The sequence below is a fragment of the Pinus tabuliformis genome, chromosome X, assembly GCF_031772625.1.
Source record: "Pinus tabuliformis cultivar Carrire ecotype Pingquan chromosome X, CPIR1, whole genome shotgun sequence".
Lineage (NCBI taxonomy): Eukaryota > Viridiplantae > Streptophyta > Pinopsida > Pinales > Pinaceae > Pinus > Pinus tabuliformis.
Genome location: NC_142308.1, coordinates 435,814,861 through 435,824,155, shown reverse-complemented (window position 1 = coordinate 435,824,155; position 9,295 = coordinate 435,814,861).

Genomic DNA, 9,295 nt, shown 5'->3' with positions numbered 1-9,295 from the left:
TATTCAAAGCAACTATATGTTGCTTTTTACTCATCCATGAGACCATGGAAGATCCTAGGCTAAAGCATCCACCTGTCATGCTTATATTGTTTGTCTCGTTGCCACACCAACCTGAATCTATATATCCTACGAGTTGGATTTCATTATCAGTGTATCTGAGGCAATGATATATAGTCCCATACACATATATTAGGATATGCTTGGCTGCAATCCAAATATCATGTTTTGGCTCCATCTGAAATTGACTTAGGACATTTACTGGAAAACAAATGTCCGGCCTTGTGTTTACCAAATACATCAAGGATCCAATCAATTATTTGTAGCAAGTAGGATCCACTAGTCTAGATTATGAATTCCTGAACTTCTTCAAATTGGTAATCATAGAAGCCATCATAGGTTTGTAATCCATCATGCCATACTTTTGAGTATCTTGATCACATACTTACCTTGAGCAATATATATATATATATATATATATATATATATATATATATATATATATATATATATAGATATATATATCTTGCCTTTTGTCATACTTCTAATCCCAAGTAATAATGCATGATCCCAAGATCCTTCATATCGAACTCAGCTGCTAACTGCGTGCATTCTTGAATTCAATGTTTTTCACCTATGACTAGTAGGTCATCCACATACAAGAGTATGATAATTGGTTCACCCTGGGCCACCCTGATATATAGGTCATGATCTACAGTACTCTTGGTAAAACCAATCCTCAATAGGTATGCATCCATTCTTGCATACCAAGCTCTAGGTGCTTGCTTTAATCCATATATGGCCTTCTTCAATCTGTAGACATGAGTCTCCCTATGATTTATTTCAAATCCTTGAGGTTTCTTAATTTAAACCTCCTCATCAATGGTCCCATTCAGAAAATTTGTCTTGAAATCCATTTGATGTATGTTCCATCCCATAGTTTCAACCAACGAAACAAGTGATCTTATTGTTGTATACCTAGTTGTAGGAGCAAAGGTTTCTTCGTAATCAATTCCTTCTTTCTCTAAGAGGCCTCTTGCTAAAAAACTTGCTTTGTATTTTTTGATGCTCCCATTTGTAATGTGCTTTATCTTGTAGATCAACTTTGAAGTGACTATAGATTTGTCACTTGGCCGAGGGACAATTTCCCAGCCATCTGTCTTCATAATTGATTGGTATTCTTCCTACATAGCATTCCTCCACTCTTGATGTTTAGCTACATCATCTTAGGAGGAAGGTTCCACTTTAATAATATTTTTCATGTATGCAACATATCCTGAATACCTTTTCGATCTTTTACTTTCCCTGGAGGTCCCCAATGTTGTACGTCTTTATGCTTCTTGAAGAGTAGTTTTCAACCAAACATGACTCTTCCGATTTTCTGGAATAATCACTTGTTGTATAAGCACACACGAACCTTCAACATTTACTAGAGTGTATGTTTTCTCTTGACCATCATTGTCCCTAGAGATATCCTCAAAGATAGGTATCTCTTCTTTGTTGAAAATGCAACAAGAAAACCCTAATTTAATTTCATCCTTGAATTAAATTGGGAAGAAAATTGTAATTCCACATCTCAGGACAACTTGTATTAGTTAACTACGTTAATTTGATGTAGTTGGTTTAGTTAATTTGAGTTGAGGGTCTAACTTGAGTCCTATAGAGCGTCTCCTACTTTCTAGGAGCTCTGGTTGAGTTTATTTTGAGTTGTAATTAATTAATTTAGTTTAACTGAGTTAAAGTCAGTTAAACTAGTTCCAACCATTGGAGGAACTAGTGGGAGGTCTAATAGTGTGGTGTTGCCTGCAGTGATCAAACAGTTAATTGATGACTCACTCATAAATAACTCATGCATGTCAGATCTGAGAGTTACCCAATTGAGATTTGAGTTTAGGGACAATGTACTATGAGTTGTATAATCATCTGAATTGTACAGGTGGTGCATGCAGTAAGAGGAAGTCATGTGATGGATTGCGCAATTCCTTTGAGGAATTTCCCTAATTAATAGGGGGCTACTCAAGGAAATAGGGACTTTGGTAAGCAGAAAATTGGTTAAGTATTGGCCTGGGCTTGTCTAGGACGTTGTGAGACATATAGAGATAGTGCAAAGGTTGCTCGAGCTTGAGTAAAGCATTGTAATCTTCTCATATTTTATGAGTAATGAAATATACATATAGTAGGGGTTTTTTAGCTGTGGCTTTCCCTAGGAAATCATTGTGTATTGTGTTGATTGAATTCTTTCTCTTGCATGCTTCATGATTTCACGATCGTTTAATTATTTCCGCTGATGAGTAGAGCAAATTCAAGTCTATTGTTTTAGTAAATTACAATTAGCAGTTTGAATCTACAAGGAATTTCTACATGGTATCAGAGATGAAATCACTCTAGAAAAGGAGAATATGAGTTTGTCTTTTGCAAGTGAATCGAATTTACAGTCATACTTTAGAGCCAGCAGGATGTCGTTCTACGAATTGAGACTCGAATATGCCCTTGAGGGTAGTTTGAACTATAATGCTTGGAAGGACATGATGGAGGCAGTGTTGAAAAACAATGGGCTTAAGGAATTCATAGACAAAAATATTCCTAAGCCTCCAATAGTTGATGCTCAAGATCTGGCACTGTGGAGAAAATGTGTTGCAAAGGCGAGAAGGATTATTTTAGAAGGAGTTACAGATCATATTGTCTCGAACCTCCACGGTAAGGAGACTCCATATGCAGTGTGGAAGGCCTTAATAAACCTATTTCAAAACATCAGTGACCACAAGAAGTTTTCATTGAAGGATAAGCTCAAAAAAATCAAGATGGAAAAGGGCGACATAATACCAAAGTAGTTTACCAAGTTCACCCAATGTCGGGATGAGCTTGGAAGCGTTGGTGTGACAGTTGTTGAAGATGATCTAGTCAGCCTAGCACTTCTAGGCCTTCCCGAGAGCTAGCACAACTACCAGGACTTGGTAAATGGGAGGGAGAAGTTACCAGAGTGGGATCATTTGTGGTCCAACTTGGTGCAAGAAGAGATTCGACTAAACATCGGAGATGGATCCTCATCAAAGCATGATGATGAGGAGAATTGTGCCTTATCTGGAAAGGCGAAGAAAGGGAAAGGGAAGTCATCCCATTCCAAATTACATTCTAGTCAGGGCGGCAAGAAGAAGGACATGTCGAAGATTAAATGTTTTCATTGTCACAAGTTGGGACACTATGCCACGAAGTGTCCACACAAGAAGGCCAACAAGAAGCCCTCAAGAGGAGTGGCATGTGAAGATCTTACTTCACAATTCAAGTTGGATTTCACCCTCATCGCTTACATGGTGACATCAATGATGGGTAGTGTGTGGAATTTGGATAATGGAGCGTCATTCCATATGACCAGCAACAAAGAATTCTTCAATGACTTGGAGGAGAAGGACCTCCAGATGCACATCGAAATGGGAGATGATGGGAGGTATCGTGTGATTGACATTGGTACTGTTACCTTTCAGAGGGAGTCTAATTATCCTCTCACATTAAAATATGTCATGTATTTTCCGAGTTTGGAGAAGAATTTGGTTTCAGTTGCCATGTTGGAAGACCGGGGCTATGATGTGATATTTAGTAAAGAAAAGGCTTTCCTTTGTCACGTAGCCTCAGGACAAGTGAAGCGAATCAGGTTTTGGGTGAATAACCTATACAAATTGGATGTAGAAGAATGTAATGCCTTGAGCAAAAAAGCAGAGAAGGTGCAAAGCCGAGACATTGGTGAGTTGTGGCATAGAATATTTGGTCACTTGCACCACAGAGCTTCAAAGATCATGCAACAAATTTTTACAGGACTTCCCAAGGGTACACTAGAGTATAAAGATACATGCAAAGGGTGTACATTAGGGAAGTACACCAAAGTTACCTTTCACGATAAGGATAGTTGAGTGCAAGCGATCCTCAAAAGAGTTCACTCATATGTGTGTGTACCGTTCTCGACAGACTCCACGACCAAGCACTGATATTATGTAATATTTGTAGATGATTTCTCACGTAAATGTTGGATTTTCTTCATGCAGAAGAAAGATCAGATGTTCACTAAATTTTGTGAATTTAAAGCACTTGTTGAGAAAGACACTGGCAGGAAAGTTAAAGCTCTTAGGAGTGATAACGGTGGAGAATATGTGTTGAATTAATTCAAGAACTTATGTGCATCAGAAGGCATTCGATGGGAGTTAAGAACACCCCATAACCCACATCAGAATGGGGTGGTTGAAAGGAAGAATAAAAGTGTTGTGGGTGTTGCATGGACGATGTTACATGATCAGGGCCTACCATTGCACTTGTGGGCTAAAGCATGCAACACAACTATATATGTGCAAAACAGGAGTCCTCATCGGATTCTCAGAATGAGTACACCAGAAGAATCTTTTTCAGGTAAGAAACCAGATGTGGCACACTTCAGGATCTTTGGTTCATTAGTCTATTGTCATGTTACCAAGGATGCAAGGAAAAAGCTAGAACCAACAGCTGAGTTGGGCATATTTGTGGGGTACACTGATACACCTCACAACTATTGGGTGTACCTGCCATCTCACAGGATGACAGTGGTTCATAGAGATGTGAAGTTCGATGAAGAGAAGGCCATGAGATGTTCCCTTGAGAGGGAGCTTCAGTTGCATGGAGAAGAGGATCTTTTAGCTCCAAAGGAAGAACCTCAAGATGATGTGGAGCAGCCACATGTAGAGGAGAAAAGAGTGGAAGCACCCACTCATGCAGAGACTTCTAGAGATGGAAGGAAGCACACCAAAGAGGCTAACATATTGATGCATGATTCTAGAGAGAATGTGGGAGCACCCACATCACAACGTGAGAAGAGGAGGTCACCAGATCGGTACACTGGCTACATGGCTTTGATGAGAGAGAGTGTAGATATTGAGCCATCCTCATTTGAGGAAGCAGTGCAGAGACCAGTATGGGTTGATGCAATGTTTGAGGAGTATGAATTCATTATCATAAACAATGTTTGGGAAGTGCTCCCAAGACTAGCAGACAAGGCAATAATGAGTTCCATATGGCTTTACAAGGTAAAGCAAGCAACATCTGGGAGTGTAGAGATACTCAAGGCCAGGTTTGTGGCCAGAGGGTTCTCTCTAGTGGAGGGAATTTATTACAAGGAGACCTTTGCTCCAGTAGCAAGGTACTCTTCAATCAGATATATTCTAGCACTTTCAGCGCAAATGGGATGAAAGATACGTCAAATGGATGTGAAGACAACATTCCTCAACGATGTAATTGAGGAAGAGGTGTACATTGAGCAGTCGAAATTATTTGAGACCTTCAACAGAGATTCGCATGTGTGCAAACTCAAGTGAGCGCTATATGGATTAAAACAAGCACCTCGTGCTTGGTACACCAAGATTGACAACTTTTTCACCAAGTTGGGCTTCACCAAAAGTGAAGAAGATGCGAACCTTTACCATATTGTGGTTGAAGGTAAATTGTTGATTATATTATTATATGTCAATGATTTAATTCTAAAAGGTGATGAGAAGCTGGTAAAATCTTGCAAAGAGGATCTTGCAAGATAATTCGAGATGAAGGACCTGGGGCTCATACATTATTTCCTTGGTATGGAAGTATGGCAAGGAGATGAGAAACTGTTTGTCTATTAGGGCAAGTACGCCAATGAGATATTGAAGAAGTTCCACATGGAGAGCAACAAATCCATGGAGATTCCTCTAGCAAGAAATTGGAGAAAGGAAGATGCTACTTTAGGTGAAGTAGTGGAGGCTACTATTTACAGGCAGCTTGTGGGTTCACTTGTGTATTTGATGAACACACGACCAAACATATGTTTTGCAGTTAACTAGCTTATTCAAGCAATGGTTAAGCCAACCAAACTCTATTGGAAGTCAACTAAACATGTGTTGAGATACCTCAAAGGCACCATTGTGTTTGGTCTTTGGTACAAACAGATAGAGGGAGTGAAGCTCAAGGCTTCATAGATGCAGATTGGGCAGGGAGTCCATCCGACAAGAAGAGCACATCGGGGGGAATCTTTAGTACTGGGTCAACAACAGTTTCTTGGTACAACAGGGAGCATTGATCAGTTGCACTCAGTTCAGCAGAAGCAAAGTACATGATTGCTAGTCAAGCAACTTGTGAGGTTATCTGGATGAGGAATATCCTTGTTGGGTTATTTGGTCAGCAGATGGATCCTACAGTGATTTACTATGACAATTAGAGTTGTATCAAATTATTTGAGAATCCAGTTTTTCATGATTGGTCCAAGCATATCGACATCCGGTATCACCATCTACAAGATTGTGTTCAAAGGAGAATCATGTTGTTGGAGTACATTCATACAAAGGAACATGATGCAGATATTTTGACAAAGGCATTGTCAAGATGAAAATTCGAGTTTCATAGAGGCGGGATCAGGGTAGAAAATAATCCCTTTCTTATTGAGAGGAGTTTTGAAAATGCAACAAGAAAATCTTAATTTAATTTTGTCCTTGAATTAAACTGAGAATAAAATTGTAATTCCACATCTCATGACAACTTGTATTAGTTAACTAAGTTAATTTGACTTAGTTGGCTCAGTTAATTTGAGTTGAGGGTATAACTTGAGTCATGTAGAGTGTCTCCTACTTTATAGGAGCCCTGGTTGAGTTTATTTTGAGTTGAAATTAATTAATTCAGTTAAACTAGTTCCAACTATTGGAGGAACTAGTGGAAGGTCTAGTAGTGTGGTGTTGTATGCAATGATCAACCAGTTAACTGATGATTCACTCGTAAATAACTCATGCGTGTCAGATATGAGAGCTACCCAGTTGAGATTGGAGTTTTGAGACAATGTACTATGAGTTGTATAATCATTTGAATTGTACAGGTGGTGCATGTAGTCAAAGGAAGACATATGATGGATTGTGCAATTCCATTGAGGAATTTCCCTAATTAATAGGGGGCTAATTCCCAAGGAAACATCGCAAAGAAATAGGAACTTTGGCAAGTAGAAAATTGGTTAAGTATTGGCCTAGGCTTGTCTAGGGAGTTGTGAGACAGATATAGATAGTGTAGAGGTTGTTCGGACTTGAGCAAAGTATTGTAATCTTCTCATATTTTCTGACTAATGCAATATACAGATAGCAGGGGTTTTTCGCTATTGTTTTCCCCAAGAAATCATTGTGTAATGTGTTGATTGAATTATTTCTCTTGTATGCTTCATGATTTCGTGATCATTTAATTGTTTCTATTGATGAGTAGAGTAGATTCAAGTCTATTATTTTAGTAAATTACAATTAGCATTTTGAATATGCAATGAATTTCTACATTCTTCATCAAATTCAACCGGAACATCCTTTGATTTCTTGTAAGTTATACTCTCATCAAAGATGAAATCCCTGCTTACTTCAACTCAACAATCCTCCTTAATATATATTCTATATGCTATTGATGAAGCACTATATCCCATAAAAAGGCCCTTTAAACTCGTAGGATCTAACTTCTTTCTTTTTTCATTAGGTATATGAGTATACATAGGACACCCAAATATTAAAAGGTGATCCACACTTGGCTTCTTTCCTGTAAATGTGTTGTAGATCTAACCCAAGAATATTATAGATCAGATATGAAAAGATAAGATAATGCAAATAAACCCAAGAATAATAAGATTGAATATAGATAGAAATGTTTCACTTTATTGATCAAAACCCTTATGGTAGGGCAACACCATACATTCACTCCTTAAGGAAGGAGAACACTCCACAAGCCATATGCATGTTCATACAAGAATACTTCTCTTCATATCCCTCCATGTGGAGTCTCTAGCCTCTATATAGGCCTCATACATACAATACCATGCATCATTACCATGGTTTCCTCATACCATCAACTGATACCATGGGCCCCTTACATTATTATTAACTACTTGTGGTCCCTTACATGACATGGGTTAACCACCTTATTTATTACTATGGCCCATCCCATTATTACATTATTACCTGGGGTACCTCCCTTGGTACCCCATATTATCCCCCCTAGGTATATAACATTCCACCCCCCTAAGCATGTTTCGTCCCCGAAACATGGGAAGAACACAAATAATAAGATCTACTCAAAAGAGTAGTCCACTGATACCATGCACGTGCATCTAGCCATCCAAGAGAAAGGTGAACCCTCGATCTCGCTGGTGCCTCGCTCGCTTGAGATGGAAGTTGACCGTGGCAGCTCTTCTGTGTTGATGTGTAGTAGGTGGATCGTCTCTCCTTTCTATCCGTCATGTGACTACTTGGTTTCCATCTTGATGGTTGTCTTGTGGGGTGATGTGGGTGATGATATGTTGAAGTTTTAACCCACGATGGCTTTTGCTTGACTTCACCCTGCTGTGGTGCCTGTTGTGGTGTCTTCTTTTTCAATATGACTTCAACCACTGAGCCCTCCTCTGATGTATCATCACCTGTAACCTTTTCTTCTGCAGCCTCTGTTTGTGTTTGATTGTCGATCATCAAAGGCTCATCATCTGATATGTCAGTCCCTTGAACATCTTCTGCTTCAGCTTCCATGTGCTCGACCTGTTTATGGATGGAAATATCCTGTAATGTAATTTTCTTCTTTTTATACCATAGCTTCAGGAATTTCTTCTGCACATTAATATTGATAGTACCTACGGATTCCATCCAAGGATATCCCAAAACAACATCCATATTATCCATCTCTGAAGCATAAAAATCACCATGCAACACATATTTATCCAAAGAAAGCTTCAAATCCTTATAAATTTGAACATCCTTATCATCAACCTGTGTATGTTCAATTTGTTTTGCTGGGACTTGCAATTTTTTTGCCAAATTAACACTGATAAAATTATGTTTACAACTAGGATTGATAGAAACAATGATCTTCTCTTTCTGAATCAATCCATGAATCTGCAATAAGAATATACTAGTAGGAAATAGCCCTTTAGGTTCCATGGTTTCCTTATTTTCTGTAAAAATAAAATCTTTGCTAGGCAATGTGACACGACGAGCTACCTGGCAAGCCTCCTTCCACGTGGGAGGGTGGTGAAGTAGAACTTGAGCTTTGATGGCTTCTTTAAGATTGCTGATAAAAACTTCCTTGAAGAATGTATCTGTGAGACCCTTAGTGCGGAAGGCTAAGGCTTCAAAAGCGGTAATATATTCCTCCACTGTACCAGTCTGTCGGAGCTTAGTGAGACGACCCAAAAAAGAGTCTTCCTGTTCAAAGCGATCTAGGCCCACCATCACAAAAATATTGGCGAAAAATTGAAATGGTCACATATCCGTCAATATTGCTCAGAATCCCTATTATAACCTGT